We start from the raw sequence: 23692 nt of genomic DNA, 5'->3' as shown, positions 1-23692 counted from the left end.
CGTAGCGATAATGTTCACTATGACAGCGACCACACGATATCGCATGTACGATGGGCCCGGGTGCTTTCGCGCTCCACATCGCCAGCAATTGGTAGTGATGTCGTAGCGTGTAAAGCGGCCTTTAGGCTGCTTTCACACATCAGTTTTTTTGCATCAGGCTCAATCCGGCTCAAAAATCTATGCAACGGATGCGGCAAAAAAAACGGATCCGCTGCATACGTTTTTCCATGCGGCCCGTCCGTTTTTTGACGGATCCGGTTTGATACTGAGCATGCGCAGTTCAAAAAACCGGATCCGTTTTTTTGCCACAGGACGCCGCATCCGGCGTCCATAGGCTTGCATTGTAAATCGCGCCACACCGGATCCGGCGCGATGCGGTTTTTTGCTGCAGACAAAAAACGCTGCAAGCAACGTTCCATCCGGCCACCGCATTGGCTAAATATGCTGCATGCGGCAAAAACCGGACGCAACACAAGGCCATGTGGCACAATCCAGCGCTAATGCAAGTCTATGAGGAAAAAACGCATCCGGCGGAAAAAAAACGGATGCGTTTTTTCTGGAAAGCGCCAGATTGTGCCTGATTGCAAAAAAATGATGTGTGAAAGCAGCCTTATCCATATAAAACTGGTAATTGCACTTTCCAGCATAAAATCTGCTGTCCTTCAATAATGCCGGTATTTTGTTTCTGCGTCCTCGTCTACTGTACCATATGTGAACCCTGCCTGGCGGTGTCTCACTGTCACCACTACATAACATAAAAGGTTTTTTTTTTCAAAACCAGAGTATTAACAACATAGAGAAACATACTGAGAGACTGCGCGCCCCCTAGTGGTAGATTTTGTTGCATGTTTCATACTTGACTTTAGGATACTTTTTTAGCAGATAGAACTGATATTTGAGCCATAAAACAGTAGAAGGTATTCATCATCCACACTTACAGCTGAAACCAGAAGCTTCCCTCCGCTCTCTATAAAGACACATCTGCAGGTTTTTCCCTCCGCTCTCTATAAAGACACATCTGCAGGTTTTTCCCTCTGCTCTCTATAAAGACACATCTGCAGGTTTTTCCCTCCGCTCTCTATAAAGACACATCTGCAGGTTTTTCCCTCCGCTCTCTATAAAGACACATCTGCAGGTTTTTCCCTCCGCTCTCTATAAAGACACATCTGTGTGTTTTTCCCTCCGCTCTCTATAAAGACACATCTGCAGGTTTTTCCCTCCGCTCTCTATAAAGACACATCTGTAGATTTTTCCCTCCGCTCTCTATAAAGACACATCTGCAGATTTTTCTCACTATCGGAGATGAAATCAGAATAAACCTTCCCCGTTTTAAGCAATTAGGAACCAAAATTATTTCTATTTGTCAAATGCCAGAATAATGAGAGAGAGAATGTTTTATGGCATTTTTATTACTTTCTGCAGTCAAAAGTTTCCAAACATTTCATTAGTATTTGGTAGCATTGCCCTTACACTGTGTGACTTGGGTCAAACATTTTGGATCTCCTTCCACAAGCTTCTCACAATAGTTAATAGGAATTTGGGCCCATTCCTCCTGACAGAACTGGTGTAGCTGAGCCATGTTTGTAGGTCGCCGCTTGCACCGGCCTTTTCAGCTTTGCCCATAAATTTTCAATATGATTGAGATTAGGGCTTTGTGATGGCCACTCCAAAACATTGACTTTGTTATACTTAAGCCACTTGGTAACCAGTTTGGCAGCATACTCTGGGTCGATGTCCATTTGGAAGACCTATTTCTGCCCAAGCTTTAAGGTCCCAGCTGATGTCTTGAGATGTTGCTTCAGTATTGCCACATAATCTTCTTTCCTCATGATGCCATCTATTTTGTGAGGTGCACCAGTCCCTCCTGCAGCAAAACAATAACACAACATGATGCTGCCGCAACCGTGTTTCACAGTTGGGATAATGATCTTAGGCTTCAAAGCTTCTCTCTTTTTCCTCCAAATGTAACAATGGTCATTATAGCCAAAAAGTTCAATTTTAGTTTCCAAAGACCACAGGACATGTCTCCAAAAATTAAGGTCTTCCTTACTGTGTGCATGCAAACCTTAATCTGGCTTTTTTATGTTTCTTTTGGAGTAATGGCTTCTTCCTTGCAGAGTAGCCTTTCAGCTCATATTGATACAGTACTCATTTCACTGTGGATAATGACACAATCTTAGCAGCTTCCGCCAGCATCTTCACAAGGTCTTCTACTTTTGTTCTTGGGTTGATATGCACATGTCTGACCAAAGTATGTTCCTCTCTGGTACACAGAACCCGTCTCCTTCCTGAGCGGTATGATGGCTGGATATTCCCATCTTGTTTGTATTTGTGTATAATTGTTTGTACAGATGAACGAGGCACCTTCAGGTATCTGGAAATTGCACCCAAGGATGAACCAGACTTGTGCAAGTCCCCAAAGCTCTTCCTGAGAGCTTGGCTGATTTCTTTTGACTTTCTCATGATGCTACACAAAGAAGCCGTGTGTTTCAGGTGTGCATTAAAATACATCCACAGGTGTGTCTCTAATTAACTCAGATGTTGCTAATAAACCTATGAGAAGCTTCCAAAGGCATGACATCATCGTATGGGCTGTCCCATATTGTTTAAAGGCATAGTAATACTCTTAAGGGTGCTTTACACGCTACGACATCGGTAATGATATATCGTCGGGGTCACATCATTAGTAACGCACATCCGGCGCTGTTACTGACATCGCAGCGTGTGACACCAATGAGCGACGATCAATGATCGCAAAATCGTTCAAAAACAATGATCATTGACACGTCGTTCATTTCCTTAATGTCGTTGCTGCCTCAGATACGATGTTGTTCGTCGTTCCTGCGGCAGCACACATCGCTATGTTTGACACCGCGGGAGCGACGAACATCTCCTTACCTGTGTCCACCGGCAATGAGGAAAGAAGGAGGTGGGCGGGATGTTACGTCCCGCTCATCTCCGCCCCTCCACTTCTATTGGCCGGCCGCTTAGTGATGCCGCAGTGACGTCGCTATGACACCGAACGCACCTCCCCCTTGAGGGAGGGATTGTTCGGCGGTCACAGCGACGTCGCTGACAAGGTATGTGCATGTGACGCTGCCGTAGTGTGAATGTTCGCTACGGCAGCGAGCACCAAATGTCACACGGACGGGGGCGAGTGTTATCACGCTCGACAACATCGCTAGCAATCGCTAACGATGTTGCAGTGTGTAAAGCCCCCTTTAGTGTATGGAAACTTCTGACTTTGCAGAAAGTAATAAAAATGCCTGAAAACATTCTCCCTCTCTCATTATTCTGGCATTTGGCAAATATAAATAATTTTGGTTCCTAATTGACCTAAAACGGGAAAGAAAAGAAAGAAAGAGAGAGAGAGAGAGCGAGAATATTGCAATGCATTCTGGATACAGAATGATTGAAGGAACTAAATGAAAGAGGGAGAAAGAAAGAAAGAGAGAGAGAAAGAAAGAGAGAGAAAGAAAGAGAGAGAAAGAGAGAGAAAGAAAGAGAGAGAAAGAGAGAGAGAGAGGGAGAAAGAGAGAGAAAGAGAGAGAAAGAAAGAGAGAGAAAGAGAGAGAAAGAGAGAGAAAGAAAGAGAGAGAGAGAGAAAGAGAGAGAGAGAGAGAAAGAGAAAGAGAGAGAAAGAGAGAGAAAGAAAGAGAAAGAAGGAGAGAGAAAGAGAGAGAAAGAGAGAGAAAGAAAGAGAAAGAAGGAGAGAGAGAGAAAGAAAGAGAGAGAGAAAGAAATAGAGAGAAAGAGAGAGAAAGAGAGAGCAAGAGAGAGAGAGAAGAGAGAGAGAGAAAGAGAAAGAGAGAGCAAGAGAGAGAAAGAGAGAGAAAGAAAGAGAAAGAAGGAGAGAGAAAGAGAGAGAAAGAGAGAGAAAGAAGGAGAGAGAAAGAGAGAGAAAGAGAGAGCAAGAGAGAGAGAAGAGAGAGAGAGAGAGAAAGAGAGAAAGAAAGAGAGGGGAGAGAGAGAGAGAAAGAGAGAGAAAGAAAGAGAGAGAAAGAGAGAGAAAGAAAGAGAGAAAGAGAGAGAGAGAGAAAGAAATAGAGAGAAAGAGAGAGAAAGAGAGAGCAAGAGAGAGAGAGAGAAGAGAGAGAGAAAGAGAAAGAGAGAAAGAAAGAGAGGGGAGAGAGAGAGAAAGAGAGAGAAAGAAAGAGAGAGAAAGAGAGAGAAAGAAAGAGAGAGAGAAAGAAAGAGAGAGAAAGAAAGAATATTGCAATCCATTCTGGATACAGAATGATTGAAGGAACTAAATGAAAGAGGGAGAATATTGGTTTTGAGGTTATAAAATGATCAATAAAAATAATAATTGCACCTGCTTCTATTGAAAGAGCATGTAGTTAGATATCATTATTTCTCAGTTGATGGTAGAATAGCAGTGCTACTGCCTCGCTTTATACACACAAAATGAACACTTAAAGGTTTATCAGACTAGAAGAGTCTCATCGCTGAATAACATCAATATCTAAACAGGCAAAATCTGTCTGTGATTATGTGAAAGGCGACACCTGTCATGTAAATTAGTAATATATCTGCAAAAATATAACTACTATACTACTGCTCTTATACAAATTTCATAATTTTTTAAAGCCACTAAAATAACAAAAATTCTACAAATTTGCTACCTCCGTTATTGTACTGAAGTGAAGATTCATATTGTCATGTTATTTTTTCCCCCCACAATCACAGTGTAAAAATAATCTCCCAAAACAATTGTTCACAGTGTGTGAGATGTAAGGATACACCTCTGATCTCCTGGTCTAACCTCCTGCATGACTAGAAAGTGCTGTAAGATTAGAGAGCACAGATCACTCACATCTTTCAGATAAGGTCCCTGTATACAGAGGGTAGCACAGCTGGGTTTAGCTGTGTCACAAAACAGCATATTGATTATGAGATGCTGTGAACATAACAGACATAAGTGTGACTCATTTCCAGCCATGCAGTGTGGGGGAGGGGAAATACAGCAGCTTAGGTTCATCAGTGTGGGAGATGTAAGAATACACCTCTGATGTCCTGGTCAAACCTCCTGCATGATTAGAAAGTGCTGGGAGATTAGAGCACAGATGATTGACATCTTTCAGATAAGGTCCTTGTGTCGGGAGGGCAGCACAGCTGGGTTTAGCTGTGTCACAATACAGCAGAGGGATTACAAGATGTTGTGAACACAACAGACATAAGTGTGACTCATTGCCAGCCATGCAGTGTAGGGGAGGGGCAGTACAGTAGAGCCGACAGTGCTATGAAGAGAGCAGATGGAAGGGTTTGTAATGTGACATAGCTAAACTCAGCTGTTCTGCCCTTCCCCAATATGGACATTGTATATAAGATGGGGGTCATCTGTGCTCTAATCTTTCAGCAAGTTAGACCAGGAGATCAAAGCTGTTTTATTATATTTCACACACCTGCTTTAACCTATGGGAGGGGCATGTTATTTTCCTGCTGTTTTGCTGCCTGCTTGTGATTGGACAATATCATACAAGGAAAAGAAGTACACGTGTAGCATCCAGGGAGCAGGGGGTCCAGGTCGGCTCTCATACTTGTTTACTCGTCACCGGGCCGGTGTGGAGGTCTGGGATGTCGCAGTGGCCTGCCCGGTTTCGTGCCCCGAGGTGTACACCAATAGAAGGGGAATAAGAGGTAGAGGTGGGGAATAAGAGGTGGAGGTTGGGAATGACTGTCGTGACGCCACCTGCGGTACGTCGCCAGGGATTAGCCGCCGCTGCTGTCGCTGTCTTCCGGGAGGGATGGTGGTAGCAGCAGAGATGGTTTCACTCCCCACAGGTGGAGCGGGCCCCAGGGAGATGATGGAGGTAGTAGTAATGCTTTGGGGTGCAGGAGTGAGGGCGCCAACAGTAACCAGATGACACAGATTGGTAGTTTCCTTTTACCTTTACTGGCAACAGGTTGGAGTCCCGGGGTTACTGTGGTCCGGTCATCCTGGTAGCAGGGAAGAATGTCTCTATGGCAGGTACGTTGGATGTCTTCCTTTATGCGCTTTGGATGTCGGATCCCCGAGGCTTGAAGCTACTTGGGGACCCTGGTTCTTGGTTGCTTAGTGCTATGTCCCTCTGTGACAGGCAGTGCAAGCCGGGTATGGGGCCCGCATGTTCCTCCGCGACCCCAGCTCTATTTTACTACTTCGCCTTAGGGCTTTGTTGGTGGGGCAGGAAACATGGAATCTCCTGCCCTCCGAGTTTTACTACTGAGCCTTTAGTACCCAGTAATCTAGCACTCAGTTTCCTGTGCAATGTGCTCAGTCCTGGAAAGCTTGCTGACAGCTTTCTAACAGCGACCGCTCGCTTTCCTCTCCTCCAGGGTTCTGAGGTTTCACTTTCTGTTTTTCTGACTTAGGCTACTTTCACACCTCCGGTTTTTGCTCTGCGGCACAATACGGCGTTCTGCAGAAAAACCGCAACCGGCTTTTGTAACGCCGGTTGCGTTTTTTTTTGCATAGACTTACATTAGTGCCGTATTGTGCCACAGGGGCTTGCGTTCGGTCCGTTTTTTGCCGCATGCGGCAGATTTAGCCGATGCCGCGGCCGGATCGAACGTTCCCTGCAACGTTTTTTGCTCCGGCAAAAAACACCGCATCGCGCCGCATCCGGCCGCTGCGGCGCATTTTTTAATGCATGCCTATGGACGCCGGATGCGGAAAAAAACGCATCCGGTCGCCGCATGCGGTTTTTTCCACTGCGCATGCTCAGTAGCATGCCGCAACCGGAAAAAAACGGACGGGCCGCATGTAAAAACTTATGCAACGGATGCGGTGTTTTCGCCGCATCCGTTGCATAGTTTTCACAGCCGGATTGAGCCGCACTGCTCAAACCGGATGTGTGAAAGTAGCCTAACCCTTTCCCATCCTAGAATGCACAATGGAGGCTCGTCCCAACCAGGACTTGAGCTCCCCCTTCTGGTCTGAGTCAGGAAGTGCTCTGTGCAATGGTACCTGACATTGAGATCTTCCCCGCTGCTTCCAGGCATACCACTGTCCTCCAGGTGAAGAGAACAATGCCACTGTGGCTCTCATGACCACTGGGGTGCCACACACGCCCCCAATGAAAACTATCTAATAATACACACTTGAACTTAACAAAAGTTAACTCATTAGGTCTCAAATACTTTGATTTTTAATATCTATACAACAGAGAGGCAAAATTAAAAAAGAAAATTAAAGTTTTATTCTGCTCTGTAGCCACTTACATCATGTGTCCAGTTCAACATGAAAAATGTTGTGAAAGTTCCTCTTTAAAAGATAAACTATGCAAAAACATATAATATCATGTGTATATATCATGTAAACATAGTGCCGTTTGGGTCCCTGTAATCAGTTTTGCCTGGGGCCCTTTAAAGATTTGCTTGTTAGAATGAAGGAGCTCTGTGTTTATAGAGAAGCATCAAACAATAAAAGTATCTGATCTGTAACACTGATGTATTTCAGTCCCCCATAACCGCAGTCAGCTGGTGGTCCGTCACATTCTCTTCCTCTACTTCAGAGAGAAAACTGCAGCTGGTGATATAAATTCATACATCCCATATAAGAGGCTTCTCCAACAATTCACAATTCTCATTGAAGAGGTCCAGATGGTCTATGGAGACCTACACGAATGTTTCTATAATAATAAAAAAAGAGTGCAAATCTGCTCTTCTCTAAAAAGAACAATGCATTCTCGTATTAAACAAATCACCCAATTAAATACAATATATAGCTGTATAATAATGTGCAGTAGGGGCTCCAGAGCACAAATCAAAATGATGGCACCACATCATCTCCCTCCCTACCCCAAATCGTATTTTAATAATTTATCCAGGTACAGCAGTTCACCCATCTCTTATCCTGCTGCAGAAATATATACAGTATGTAGCGCCCCATGGGGCAGGTGTTTTGACCTGCGCCGTCACGGGGTGGCTTGGCCCAGTTCTGTTGCCCCAAGGCGTACAGGAAGGGAAGGATGGCGGTGGACGGGAGGCAGGAATGGAGGATGAGGGTTGTAGTTGGAGATGGAGGATTGGGGTGATGGTTAGGAAACTCTATTGGATGATAGTGACGTCACCTGTGGTACGCGGCCAGGTATGCAGCTGCCGCTGCAGGGTCTCTCACTGGGGCAGATGTTGGGTGCAGCCAGGATGGTGTCGCTCCCCATAGGCGGAACGGGATTACCACGGGGAGTATGATGGAGTACGGGGGTGGTGGTAGTCCCCGTTGGGCCCCAGCGCTGGGCGACGGTGACGGTTAAAGGAGAGGCAGAGACAGGGGCTGCGGTTCCAAGTCTCTTTACTCACAGATTGTTCAAGTGCTGCCCCAGAGTATCGATCTCTGCCAAGATGGGCTCCAGCCGATCGCGGATCCGTCGGCGGTCACCGCCAGTGCCCGTGAAAGTCTGTTAGTGAAGTGTCCCCCAGTTGCTATCCGGAACCCGGGCCGAGCCTCCTGCTCCAAGCTGCGGGCCCACGAAGAGAGAGAAACACTAACTCCAGTTGTCAGTGCTAGGTGTTATCCCAAGCTGTGCCCAGGAAAGGTCCGAAGGTTCTGTCTTTAGTGTGTTGGTTGCACCAACGTCTGCTCCATGTAGTGCCCGCCCCCAGTGGTTGTCCTAGCGACTGGAAAGGTCCCATACTTCGTGATGGCTAACTATTAGTGATGGGCAGTCTGGCTCTTTTTAGTGATCCGGCTCCTTATTAAATATGTGTTCACCCCAGGTGAACACATATTTAAGATTATAGAAACGCCGCCAAAGCCCCGCCCGCCCGCAGCTAAGCCCCACCCACTTACAAGACGCCAATTAGATTGCTGAGTAGGCGGAGTTTAGCCGCGGGTGGGCAGAGTTTTGACTGCGAAAAGAGCCGTTTAGTGATTTCAGTAGCTCACACTGATGATCTTTGTGTCGGATCGTTCGCGACCGACATATCACTACTAACTATCCTGTCTGCTCTAGTTCACCTCCCTGTGAGTAAGCACCCTACTGTTGTATATGTGTGTTTTGTCAAGGCACCAGCAGGTTAACCCCCTCTTGACCCAGGATAGATATTACCCCTGAAAAGTGGTGTAATACCCTGTGGCGCCTGAAGCCCAGGGGCACCACATATACACGATATATAATTTGTGATATGTGTGACAGCTATTGAGTTGTGTGGACCCATGGCGCCACGTTACCCGACTTACTTTGGAGAAGCGTAACTAAGTGATTACCTTGCCTTCACTAAAACCTTTGTGAGGATGATAGTCTGTGCCACAGGTAGTCGCCAAGTACTACTCCAGGGCAGTCCCCGGGCCTGCAGTAGCTGAACAGAGAATCTGTGATGGCCGAGAGGACTGGTAGGCCCAGGAGGTGGATCCACTGGACTGAGCACCCTACCGGAGGGCAGGGTACACGGTAGCCGGAGCACTAGCGTGGCAGGGACGGGTAGAACCAGGTCACCAGGGTCTCGGAGTTCCTTAGACAGTACAGGACACAGGCACAGGTACCAGGTAGCAAGGACAAGCAGTAATACAGGACACGGCACAAGGGGACCTGAGCACCTAGCTCAAAAGACAAGGCTTTAGGACACGTCCTTACAAGACACGACTTTACAAGACACGTCAAGACACGTTGATCAGGCCCCGCCCACATGGAAAGGCCAGGCTTATATACCCAGCACAGCCCTATGCAATATCCTGCTTCAGGTGTGCTGGGCCTATAAGACCAGGAAAGTGGGCGCGGCCCGGTCCTATACAGAAACATGTGTCTAAGACTCAGAGTCAGACTCCTGAGACCAGGAGCAGGACGCAGTGGAGCACGAGCGGGAGCGGCAGCCATGACCGGCGGACACGTGGACTGGATCAGTGAGCAAGGAGCGGTGGTGCGATGGCGAGACTGGATCAGTGGGTAAGGAGCGGTGCTGCGATGGCGAGACTGGATCAATGGATAAAGAGCGGTGCCTGGATGGTGAGACCGGCTCAGTGGGTACGGAGCGGTGGCGTGACAGCGGGAGCGTGACAGAATCATGGTGCAGGTGATGTAAGGCAGAGTCATGGGCAGACTGGAAAAGGATGGGATAAACAGCACTAGTACAGGAAACAGATGAGGGCTAGAGAGGTAGGTCAAGAACAAACAGGAGGTAAGCCAGGGCAAGAACAGGCTCAACGAAGCATATCCTGGTATATTTGTCTGACATCTTGGGCCCCTTTCTGATATGTATACAGTACAGACCAAAAGTTTGGACACACCTTCTCATTCAAAGAGTTTTCTTTATTTTCATGACTGAAAATTGTAGATTCACATTGAAGGCATCAAAACTATGAATTAACACATCCAGTGGATATGGTCCCTGCATCACAATACATGACATTGGCCAAACACAGGCCAGCAGCAGACGTCGACGTGCAATGTATTGGTCTCACATGGCAGTGACATCATGCAGGCACGCTAAAGTCAGCTGCCAGCCACTGAGCTAACTACAGGGGAGGATGCCACACGACGTGGGACCTGACAAAGGTGAGTAGCATGTTTGGTTTTTTTTTTGTGGGGGGGTTATGCATTAGAAGCAGAGCGGGGACATAACAAAAAGGGGATCAGCATATGGACACACATACCAGAATGGGAGGAACAAATATATTCGATTCGATTATAACGATTTCTGAGGCTGGTGACTCGGATAAACTTATCCTCCGCAGCAGAAGTGACTCTTGGTCTTCCTTTCCTTGGGCGGGTCCTCATGTGAGCCAGATTCTTTGTAGCATTTGATGGTTTTTGCCACTGCACTTGGGGACATTTTCAAGGTTTTCCCAATTTTTCGGACTGACTGACCATTTCTTAAAGTAATGATGTACACTCATTTTTCTTTACTTAGCTGCTTTTTTCTTGCCATAATACAAATTCTAACAGTCTATTCAGTAGGACTATCAGCTGTGTATCCACCAGACTTCTGCACAACACAACTGATGGTCCTAACCCCCTTTATAAGGCAAGAAACCCACTTATTAAACCTGACAGGGCACACCTGTGAAGTGAGAACCATTTCCGGTGACTACTTCTTGAAGCTCATCAAGAGAATGCCAAGAGTGTGCAAAGCAGTAATCAAAGCAAAAGGTGGCTACTTTGAAGAACCGAGAATATAAGACATATTTTCAGTTGTTTCACACTTTTTTGTTAAGTATTTCATTCCACATGTGTTAATTCATAGTTTTGATGCCTTCAATGTGAATCTACAATTTTTAGAGTCATGAAAGTAAAGAAAACTCTTTGAATGAGAAGGTGTGTCCAAACTTTTGTTCTGTACTGTATATCCTCATCCTGGTATATATACCCCATCCTTGGCCCCATCTTGGCATATATGTCCCCATCCTGGTATAAAAGTCCCTCATCCTTAGTATATTTGTTCCTCCCATTCTGGTATTTATGTCCATATCCTGATCCCCTTTTTGTTATGTCCCCTCTCTGCTTCTAAAGCATAACCCCTCCACAAAAAAATACATGCTACTCACCTGTCAGGTTCCATGTCATGTGGCATCTTCCCCTATAGTTAGATCAGTGGCTGACAGCTGACTTTAGCATGCCTGCAAGATGTCACTGCCATGTGAGACCAATGCATTACATGTCGACGTCTGCTGCTGGCCTGTGTTTGGCCGGTGTCATGTATTGTGATGCAGGGACCATATGCACTAGATGTGCCTCTGCGAACGCACATCCAGTTGAAGTATACGCTCGAGTTGGTGACTTCCCTCCACCCCTGGTCACAGTCGTGACCTCTGCGACCGCGATCTTTACATCTCTACTCACAAATAAGTCACTATTACCTTCTTTATATACAGCATCTGACAAGCTAAGCAGTCTGCTTGTTCCGGATGGCACATCAAACTGTGAAGACCAGTGCAGATGGATATGCAGAACGATAGATGGATAAGCGAAGCAGGAAAGCCTAGAAACAGCAGTCAAATGTGCGGACTCCACTGGAACAGCAGAGTTGCAAATATGGCAGCATCAGAATAAATAAAAGGTTATTATTAGGGTAACCAGACAGAAAAAAGTTGATTATAAGCATTAGGTAAGCATAGAAATGTTCACTAGCAAGTGCCCTGTTGCAGCAGAGTTGAAGGTGTGAACAACACTAGAATTTGGAAGATTGATCTGGATAATAACAGCTTGTGGCAGAATAGAAGTTGGGAGAAACTGAATTAATCAGACACAAGGCCTGAGCTGGCCTTAAAGGCTTTGTGTGATGCTAAACACTATGAGCAGTATGAATAGAAGGGTAATCAGACATGCCGGGATCATAAACCAGGAGGTAACATATAAGATTAATGGAGCAGACAGAGACTACTGGAAGAGGTCCGAGGTCAGAAGCTGGGAGATATCGTATAAGGTTCATGGAGCAGGCAGAGATGTGGTCAGGAAGAGGTCTGAGGTCAGAAGCCAGGAGGTAACGTATAAGGTTCAGGGAGCAGACAGAGATGGGGTCAGGAAGAGGTCAGAGGTAAGAAGGCGGGAGGTAACGTATAAGGTTCAGGAGCAGACAGAGACTGCTGGAAGAGGTCCGAGGTCAGAAGCTGGGAGATATCGTATAAGGTTCATGGAGCAGGCAGAGATGTGGTCAGGAAGAGGTCTGAGGTCAGAAGCCAGGAGGTAACGTATAAGGTTCAGGGAGCAGACAGAGATGGGGTCAGGAAGAGGTCAGAGGTGAGAAGACGGGAGGTAATGTATAAGGTTCAGGGAGCAGACAGGGACGTGGTCAGGAAGAGGTCCGAGGTCAGAAGCCGAGATCAGAACATTTACACCAGACAGGAGCCAAGAGCACACTGAGCAAACAGGAAGTACGACTGGTGAAGTTCAGGCAAAGCAATCCCAGTAAAGAAACAGAGCAATCTCCAGGAACGAGGGGCATCTGTGAAGGCAGCTACCAAAACCAGCGTGGACCCTAGTGCTGTAAGACCCATAGCAGAGCATGTTCAAATGCAAAATGCTTCGCACAGCGCAACAGTGACACTTTGTATGATGACATCTGAGGTGCTTACAAAGTTACCTTAATATCCCAGAGTGGACTAGCATAGAGGGAGCCAACTGTAGTAGAATGGAGCCAAGTCCGGTGCTGGAGCAGGTATCTGTGAGTAACACCCTTAATAGAAAGTGGTATTACATTTTGCATTACATTTAATATGGTTTAATAATAGTACACTTAGTGGTTTCAGATATTAAGTGGAAGCAGATGCCGAACCAACATGATGTGTCGTTTTATTAATGAAATATATTGTAGTATTCCGGAGAGCTCTTGTCCCTCATTGACCCCAATTATTCTCATCTATGAAGGTTTATTGCAGAGTAACATCATGAGACGTCGGTGGTAACAACTTGTAATCTCTGTGTAATATGCAAGATCACAAACTGAGCGGCACCAAGAGCCGTGATAACTAAATATGACTGCCACAAGGAGCCGGTGCATCCCTTTGCTTTGTAATAAGTAGACACTATGTGTTTTGATTTTGCTGGTTTGCTAAAATGTCTGCAAGTGATAAAGTAATACAAAATGTAAGATTAACTGAGCCATCAAATATAGAAAAGATTTGACATTTGAAGGAAACTAGTGAGAGAGATTGTTAGGTAATTGGCACTGTTAGCGGTAAACCATGGTACAAAATTCAGCAAAAGAGTTTGAAAGTATCGTTGGTAATCTACCTAAGCCAAGATGTTAGTGTCATTGTCTGGTGGTCTTTGGAATTGGAAGGATAATGTTTAGTGATGAGCGAGTACTAAAAAGCTCGGGTGCTCGAAGCTCGGGCCGAGCCTCCCAAGATACTCGTGTACTCGGCCCGAGCAACGAGCCCAATGTTATCCTATGGGAGACCCGAGTATTTTTGTGAAATGACCCCCCGGCAGCATGGAGAAACCCTAAAAATGTCACAAAAGTCTCAGAAGAGTGCTCAAATGACATGGCAACAGCATGGGGAAGACCCCTTGAAGCATTTATCACTGAAAAGTCACAGCTGTGAACAATTTTGTCCGCGTTTCACGCCATTTTTACGGACTCACCAGAAAACCTTCCAAAATGACACCAAAATGAATTTTCATGGCGGAAATGTTAAGGGCACATACCCAATAGTGAGATAGAGCTGGTGTATGTTACTTTTGGAGATTATATGAAAGATTTTACGTGAAAACATTGTGTGGCACTCCGATGTCCCTGAGAAGAGACGTACATGAAGGCCTCTTGAGTCTAATGTGCCCATTTTGAGGAAGTGAGTCTTTGTAGTATTTTCCTTTGCCAGGGCAGTCCAAAATTGTGAGGTTCACCAATGCCCCTGCATACAGACGTGCATGAGGGCCTGTAAACCTGAAGTGCCCATTGGAAGGAAGTGGGTCTATTGTAGTATAGCCCTTTGGCAGGGCAGCCAAAAATTGGGAGGCTCCACGTTGTCCCTGGGTGGAGACGTGCATGAGGGCCTCAAAACATTAAGTGTCCATTGTCAGGAAGTGGGTGTATTATAGTATAGCCCTTTGGCAGGGCAGCCAAAAATTGGGAGGCTCCACGTTGTCCCTGGGTAGAGACGTGCATGAGGGCCTCAAAACATTAAGTGTCCATTGTCAGGAAGTGGGTGTATTATAGTATAGCCCTTTGGCAGGGCAGCCAAAAATTGGGAGGCTCCACGTTGTCCCTGGGTAGAGACGTGCATGAGGGCCTCAAAACATTAAGTGTCCATTGTCACGAAGTGGGTGTATTATAGTATAGCCCTTTGGCAGGGCAGCCAAAAATTGGGAGGCTCCACGTTGTCCCTGGGTAGAGACGTGCATGAGGGCCTCAAAACATTAAGTGTCCATTGTCAGGAAGTGGGTGTATTATAGTATAGCCCTTTGGCAGGGCAGCCAAAAATTGGGAGGCTCCACGTTGTCCCTGGGTAGAGACGTGCATGAGGGCCTCAAAACATTAAGTGTCCATTGTCAGGAAGTGGGTGTATTATAGTATAGCCCTTTGGCAGGGCAGCCAAAAATTGGGAGGCTCCACGTTGTCCCTGGGTAGAGACGTGCATGAGGGCCTCAAAACATTAAGTGTCCATTGTCAGGAAGTGGGTGTATTATAGTATAGCCCTTTGGCAGGGCAGCCAAAAATTGGGAGGCTCCACGTTGTCCCTGGGTAGAGACGTGCATGAGGGCCTCAAAACATTGTTCCCATTGCAAAGGAGCGGGTCTCCTGTCGTTGTAATGTCCATTCTGCAAAGAATGGGCGAAAAAATTTACCACTGGGGGTATACCTGAAACAAAGGCCTAAGTATTGCAATTTGTAACGGTCATCATGGTGGCGCATGAGGAGAAGGAGGAGCAGTCCAGCGATTATCCAAAGTCCAGAAGTGTGTACCCATGGGTGACTGGAGGTACATGGCAAACTTTAAATTCCGCTCTCATTTGCTGGTGGTGTGGTGAAGTCTGGCCCAATCCAACCCTTGTTCATCTTGATCAGAGTCAGCCTGTCAGCATTTTCAGTTGACAGGCGGGTGCGTTTATCTGTAATGATTCCACCTGCGGCACTAAAAACACGCTCTGACAAAACGCTAGCGGCAGGGCAGGCCAGGACTTCCAAGGCGTAGAGAGCCAATTCATGCCACGTGTCCAGCTTGGATACCCAATAATTGTAAGGCACAGAGGAATGTCGGAGTACAGTTGTTCGATCTGCAAGGTACTCCTTCAGCATCTGGGCAAACTTAGGATTTCTTGTGGCACTACCCCGCACCTCAGGGGCTGTGGTACGTGAGGGGCTGAGAAAACTGTCCCACATCTTAAAGACTGTTCCCCTACCTCTGGCGGATTGGACTTGTGCCTCTCTCGGCTGTACGCCTCGGTTGTCCAATGATTCCTGACCTATGCCGCTAGCGTTTTGTGAGGGGAATGCTTTGCCTACTTCCGTGACTATGGCCTTCCGGAACTGCTGCATTTTGGTTGACCTCTCCTCCACGGGAATAAGAGACAAAAAGTTCTCCTTGTAGCGTGGGTCTAACAGTGTTACCAACCAGTAATGATTGTCGGCCAAGATGTTCTTAACGCGAGGGTCACGAGACAGGCAGCTTACCATAAAGTCAGCCATGTGCGCCAGACTCTTAACAGCCAGGACTTCAGTAGCCTGACTAACAAGATGACTGAACATGCTGTCCTCCTCCTCCTCCTCCTCCTCATCTACCCTGTCCTCTGGCCAGCCACGCTGAACCGAGGATATGACTGGTGTGCATGTCATATCCTCAATTTGGCCGGAGAGTTGCTCCATGTCTTCATCATCCTCCTCGTCATAGTCCTCCACTGCACGTTGTGATGAGACGAGGCTGGGCTGTGTGTTATCACCCACACCCACTACTGTTTCTTGCTGCAACTCATCGCGCTCCGCCTGCAATGCATCATGTTTGTTTTTCAGCAGAGACCGTTTTAGAAGGCAGAGTAGCGGTATGGTGACGCTAATAATGGCGTCATCACCACTCACCATCTTGGTGGAGTCCTCAAAGTTTTGGAGGATGGTACATAGGTCTGACATCCATCTCCACTCCTCAGGTGTTATGTGTGGAATTTGAACCATTTCCCGACGGCTTAGGTGATGCAGGTACTCAACAACTGCCCTCTTCTGCTCACATATCCTGACCAACATGTGCAGAGTTGAATTCCAACGCGTGGGGACATCACACACCAGTCTGTGAGCCGGAAGATGCAAACTGCGCTGAAAGCCGGCAAGGCCGGCTGAAGCAGTAGGTGACTTTCGAAAATGTGCAGACAGGCGGCGAACTTTTACCAGCAGATCAGACAGCTCTGGGTATGACTTTAGAAACCGCTGAACCACGAGGTTGAGCACATGGGCCACGCATGGAACATGTGTCAGCTGGCCTCGCCTCAAAGCCGCCACCAGGTTCCGGCCATTGTCACACACGACCTTTCCTGGCTTTAGGTTCAGAGGTGTGAGCCAGTGATCTGCCTGCTGTTTCAGAGCTATCCACAGCTCTTCTGCATTGTGGGGTTTGTCACCTATGCAGATTAGCTTCAGCACAGCCTGTTGCCGCTTCGCCGAGGCAGTGCTGCAGTGCTTCCAGCTTGGGACTGGTGTGAAGGGTACAGTGGATGAGGATGCGCAGGAGGAGGAGGAGGCTGAAGAGCATGACATTCCGGAGCTGTAGAGTGTGGGTGAAACACTGACTGAGGTAGGGCCTGCAAACCTTGGTGTGGGAAGGACGTGTTCCGTCCCTCGCTCAGACTGGGTCCCAGCTTCCACAATATTAACCCAGTGTGCCGTCAACGAGATGTAGCGGCCTTGCCCACAAGCACTTGTCCACGTGTCTGTGGTTAGGTGGACCTTGGGTGAAACAGCGTTGTTCAGGGCACGTGTGATGTTTTGTGACACGTGGTTATGCAACGCGGGGACGGCACACCGGGAGAAATAGTGGCGGCTGGGGACCGAGTAACGTGGGACAGCTGCCGCCATCAGGTCACGGAATGCTTCTGTCTCCACCAGCCTAAAAGGCAACATTTTCAGCGCAAGCAGTCGCGAAATGTTAGCATTTAGAACTGTGGCATGTGGGGTGTTGGCAGTGTATTTGCGCCTGCGTTCAAAGGTTTGCTGAATGGATAACTGAACGCTGCGCTGGGACAAGGACGTGCTTGATGATGGTGTTCTTTCTGCGTAGGCAACTGCAGGTGCAGGAGTGGAGGAGGCTTGTTCGCAGGCAGCATGAACAGGGGATTGGCTCGCATGCACAACCAGCGAAGACGTAGCAGTGACATCAGCAAGCACTGCTCCTCGACTCTGTTGTACTTCCCACAAAGTCGGGTGCTTGGCTGACATGTGCCTGATCATGCTGGTGGTGGTCAGGCTGCTAGTTTTGGTACCCCTGCTGATGCTGGCACGGCAGGTGTTGCAAATGGCCTTTTTAGAATCATCTGGATCCAACTTAAAAAACTGCCAGACTCGGGAAGACCTAACATTTGTACAGGCACCTTGTGTCGTCGTGTTGTTTCGGGGAACGGTTGCCTGACTTCTGCCTGGGGCCACCACCCTGCTTCTTACTGCCTGTTGTGATGCTACGCCTCCCTCCCCCTGTGCACTGCTGTCCTCGCTCTGCATATCCTCCTGCCAGGTTGGGTCAGTTACTGGATCATCCACCACGTCGTCTTCCTCTTCCGCACCCTGCTCCTCCTCCTGACTTCCTGACAATTGTGTCTCATCATCGTCCACCACTTGTTGAGACACGTTGCCAACTTCGTGAGAACGTGGCTGCTCAAATATTTGGCCATCTGTACAGACGATCTCCTCATGACCCACTTCAATATGAGCTGGCGAGAGGCCAGAAGAATGTGTGAATGGAAACGTGAACAGCTCTTCCGAGTGTCCAAGTGTGGGATCATTAATGTCCGAGGAGGACGTGTACTCAGCCTGGTGGTAGGAAGGAGGATCAGGTTCAGAAATGTGCGGTGCAGTATCACGGCTACTGACACTTGACCGTGTGGAAGACAGAGTGTTTGTGGTGGTGCCAATCTGACTGGAAGCATTATCTGCTATCCAACTAACAACCTGTTGACACTGGTCTTGGTTCAAGAGCGGTGTACTGCTGCGGTCCCCAAGAATTTGGGACAGGACGTGCGAGCGACTAGATGTGGCCCTTTGTTGTGGCGAAATTAGAGCTTGCCCACGACCTCGGCCTCTGCCTGCACCACCATCACGTCCACTTCCTTGTTCCTTGCCAATGCCCTTGCGCATTTTGCAATGCTGTGACGTGTATTCACAACTTGTGCGTTATATCAAAGTTTGTGGAAATTGCACACAAGTGCACCTGTACGCTGCCACCGACAGGCACACACGTGCGGTTTTAAAAACCAAGCACGGACGCAATAAGAACCTAACAGGTTTTTTTGGGGAGCGACAATTACAGACAAGTCAGACACTATCTGGACTGTTTTAGACTGTGTACACCAGCCCCAGATATGATGAAGGCTGGTATACGGTCACCACTAGGAATGGCTATATATACCCTGCCTGCCTGCCTGCCTGTATACTGGTACAATAGTCCTGACAAGGACTCTTCTGGTCACTAGCCTGTATTCAGACCTGGCTATACCCTGCCTGTATATAGCAACAATAGTCCTGAGAAGGACTCTGCTACTGTACTCCGACCTGGCTATACCCTGCCTGCCTGTATACAACTAGAATAGTCCTGAGAAGGACTTTTGGTCACACTGTTTGCAGCCCTGCAACTGAAAAAGCTATAAAGGGCCGCAAACCTTTCCCTGAAGCAGCGACACTCTCCCTGCACTGACTGTCTGGATAGCTGTGAGCAGAGCACAGCGCGCCGGCCGGTATAAAGGCTCGGTCACGCTGTGCAGGCCGGCCAATCACTGCAATTCCACAACTAACAGGGCTGTGGCATTGCAGTGGTCTGCCAGCCAATCCCTGCATGAGGGCTGGCTCTCAAAAGAGCGCCAACATGCAGGGATGAAGACCACGAGTACAGCACGAGTATCGCGAGATTACTCGGTCCCCGCCGAGCAGCCCGAGTACAGCGATACTCGTGCGAGTACCGAGTACTTACAAGCATGCTCGCTCATCACTAATAATGTTGCATATCTGGTGTCCAGTGGGGAACTCATCTATGCAGGCTCCAATGTTACCCCTTAGGCCAGTGATGGCGAACCTATGGCACGCGTGCCACCAGGGGCACGCTGAGACCATTCTGGTGGCACGTGTGCTGTCGCCCGACCCTGCAGTTTTGATCTGCTAGTGCAGTCGCGCCGGCAGATCAAACCTGTGTTGGAGCGGAGGAGACATTTCTCCTCCGCTCTGACACTCCTCCTCCCCTAGGCTGCAGTGGGTTGCCTAGGAGACGGAGGAGCGTCAGAGAGCAGCGCCGGCGCCGTCTGCTGGCCGCGTGGGAACTGAGGACCCAGCAGCGCGCAGCGGGGGAGCGTGTGCAGGTAAGTTGTGTGTTGCTTTTTTTTTTTTTTTTTTTTTTTATAACTCGTGTGCGGCAGTGGCAGCAGCAGCATGGGGTGGGAGAGGGGGAACGCACATGGCAGCAGGGGGGTGGGAGAGGGGGAACGCACATGGCAGCAGGGGGGTGGGAGAGGGGGAACGCACATGGCAGCAGGTGGGTGGGAGAGGGGGAACGCACATGGCAGCAGGGGGGTGGGAGAGGGGGAACGCACATGGCAGCAGGTGGGTGGGAGAGGGGGAACGCACATGGCAGCAGCAGCATGGGGTGGGAGAGGGGGAACGCACATGGCAGCAGGGGGGTGGGAGAGGGGGAACGCACATGGCAGCAGGGGGGTGGGAGAGGGGGGAACGCACATGGCAGCAGGGGGGTGGGAGAGGGGGAACGCACATGGCAGCAGGGGGGTGGGAGAGGGGGAACGCACATGGCAGCAGGGGGGTGGGAGAGGGGGAACGCACATGGCAGCAGGGGGGTGGGAGAGGGGGAACGCACATGGCAGCAGGGGGGTGGGAGAGGGGGAACGCACATGGCAGCAGGGGGGTGGGAGAGGGGGAACGCACATGGCAGCGTGGGGTGGGAGAGGGGGAACGCACATGGCAGTGGCAGCGTGGGGTGGGAGAGGGGGAACGCACATGGCAGCGGGGGGTGGGAGAGGGGGAACGCACATGGCAGCGGGGGGGTGGGAGAGGGGGAACGCACATGGCAGCGTGGGGTGGGAGAGGGGGGAACGCACATGGCAGCGGGGGGGTGGGAGAGGGGGAACGCACATGGCAGCGTGGGGTGGGAGAGGGGGAACGCACATGGCAGCGTGGGGTGGGAGAGGGGGAACGCACATGGCAGCGGGGGGTGGGAGAGGGGGAACGCACATGGCAGCGGGGGGGTGGGAGAGGGGGAACGCACATGGCAGCGTGGGGTGGGAGAGGGGGAACGCACATGGCAGCGTGGGGTGGGAGAGGGGGAACGCACATGGCAGCGTGGGGTGGGAACATACATGGAGAAAACATGCGTGCCAGGATGGGGGAAAACATGCATGCCAGGCTGGAGGAAAGCATGCATGCCAGGATGGAGGAAACATGCCACGATAGGGAACATTTACCAGGAAGGGGTACATTTACCTGGATGGGGTAAATTAACCAGGATTGGGAACATTTACCAGGAATGGGGTACATGCCGGGATGGGGGAACATTTACAAGGATGGGCAATATGTCAGGATGGGGTACATTTACCAGCATGGGGGAACATGCAAGAATGGGTAACATTTACCAGGATGGAGGACATTTACCAGGATGGGGCCATGATGGGGACAAATATACCAGAATGTAGGAAATCTATATAAGGATGGGAGACATGTTTACCAGGAAGTGGCCAGGAAGGGGGACAGAACTACACAATGAAAGGGGAGGGGAGCAACTCGTACGTCTTTATGGGATTTCGAGATGTTCAGACTTTGAAATGTAGATGTGGATTACAGGTGACATCTGAATCCATTCCAGGCTAAAATCTCTGTCTAATATGCTGCAATTTATTTCCAGAAAGATCAATCCAACTGCTGTGTCTGGAAAGGGCAGGGGCTCAGCGTCCATGTGTGGTAAGCATGAGCGTGATGCCCCCTGCTGAAGAGAAGACGGCAAAGGTAAGGTTACAATCAATTCTTTATATAATAGGATTAGTTGGCACTTCGGAAAAAAAATTGGGTTTAGGGCTACAGTTTGGGGACTCGGCCTGTAAAAGGTTCGCCATGACTGCCTTAGGCTATGTGCGCACTGGAAAACGGAATTTTGTCAAGAAAATTCCACAGGGTGTGAAAGATTACCGCACCCGCGGTAAAAAACGCGGCAAACCGCACCTGAAAACCGCATGCGGTTTGCTGCGGTTTTACCACGGTATTGTTCGCGGTATTGCCGCGGTTTTGCCGCGTGTGGGTTGGTACATGTGCTTTATTGCATTCAATGCAATAAAGCACATTGAAAAAAAAAATTAAAAAAAAATCATTTCCTTCTGAGATAGATAGATAAATAGACAGATAGAAGAATAGATAGATAGATAGATAGGTAGATAGAAGAATAGATAGATAGAGGGATTGATAGATAGATAGATAGAGGGATAGATAGATAGATAGATAGATAGATAGATAGATAGATAGATAGATAGATAGATAGATAGATAGAGGGATAGATAGATAGATAGATAGAGGACAGATAACTGTATTTCTCCCGAGCGGTAATGTGTGTTCACATTACCGGCCGTGGGAAATGACCGGTAATTACCTCTCTGCGAGGCTGCATTCAGCGCTGTGTCAGTGTCACTCGCTTCTGGATGCAGGCATCGCAGGACGTGGATTACGCCGGAGCTGTGGATTATGCCGGAGCTGTGTGTTTCGGGGGGGTTAATAAACGGGTGAACCAGGAGATTTTTTGTGTTTTATTTAAAATAAAGGATTTTTCGGTGTGTGTGTTATTTCACTTTACTTACGGGTTGATCATGTCAGCTGTCTCATAGACGCTTCCATGATCAAGCCTGGACTTAGTGCCGGCGATCCGCCGCCATTAACTCCTACAACCCTGACTGCCACAGCATCACGGCAGCAGGAAGAGTCGGGAACACTCCGGTACTGTCGCATAATGGATGCGACAGTCCCGGGGCAGCTGCGGCTGATATTCTCGGCTACGGGAGGGGGGGAGCATTAACCCTGCCCCTCGCCCCTCCCCAGCCTGAGAATACCGGGCCGCCGCTGTGTGTTTACCTCGGCTGGAAGGTAAAAATACGGCGGAGCCACGTGTTTGTTTTTTTTCTATATGTCCGTTTGATTTGCATGTGTATTCTATGTGTCTGTGTGTGAGTTTGATGTGTGTGTGTTCTGTGTCTGTGATGTGTTTGTGATGTGTGTGTGTTTACTCTGCACGGCTTCCTCTTCCTGTAATGACATCACTTCCCTCCAAACCGCAGGCAGCGATGAACATTACCGCAGGTAAACCACGAAATACCGGAGGAAATAACGCAGGAAAACGCAATGACCGCACAGAATTTGCTGCCTGCGTTATTCCCTGCGGGATTTCACGATTACATTGCAGTCAATGGAGTGAAATGCCGCAGCGATGTGCGGAAAAGAAGTGACATGCAATTGTTTTTGCTGCGGGAATCCCGCAGGAAAACATGCAGCTGTCAAAATCCAGCATACTGTGCACAGCATTTTTTTTCCATAGGTTTTGCTGGTGATTCACTGCAGAGATATTATGAACATTTTCTGCAGCGAAACATGCAGCAAATCCGCGGAAAATCCGCGGCAAAAACCGGCAAGTGCGCACAGGGCCTTAGAAGGAATGTTGATACTAGAATATTCAGACAGCTCCCCCTCTCATGTCACACAAACTGCACCCCACAGTCCCTGCCTCTCATACAAACTGCTCCCACTCTCACCGCACACAGAGTGCACCCCACTGTCCCCACCTCTCACACAGACTGCTCCTCCTCTCATCTCACACAGACTGCTCCCCTTCTCATCTCACACAGGGGGACTGCTCCCCACAGTCCCCACCTCTCACACAGACTGCTCCTCCTCTCATCTCACACAGACTGCTCCCTTCTCATCTCACAGCAACTGCTCCCTTCTCATCTCACACAGACTGCTCCCCTTCCTCATCTCACACAGACTTCTCCCCACAGTCCCCACCTCTCACACAGACTGCTCCTCCTCTCATCTCACACAGACTGCTCCCCTTCTCATCTCACACAGACTGCTCCCCTTCTCATCTCACACAGACTGCTCCCCT

The 23692-nt window shown here is 48.7% G+C and overlaps 1 protein-coding gene across 1 annotated transcript in view; it reads left to right on the top strand.

Annotated features, from left to right (window-relative positions):
• The window catches only part of OPN5 (opsin 5), a 142987-nt gene that overhangs the window by 886 nt on the left and 118409 nt on the right, over positions 1-23692 (top strand). The gene's annotated exons all lie outside the window — the stretch shown is intronic.

The sequence above is a fragment of the Anomaloglossus baeobatrachus genome, chromosome 3 (assembly GCF_048569485.1).
Source record: "Anomaloglossus baeobatrachus isolate aAnoBae1 chromosome 3, aAnoBae1.hap1, whole genome shotgun sequence".
NCBI classification, from domain to species: domain Eukaryota; kingdom Metazoa; phylum Chordata; class Amphibia; order Anura; family Aromobatidae; genus Anomaloglossus; species Anomaloglossus baeobatrachus.
The sequence above is the reverse complement of the archived record's forward strand: the minus strand, read 5'-3'. Positions and strand labels throughout refer to the sequence as shown.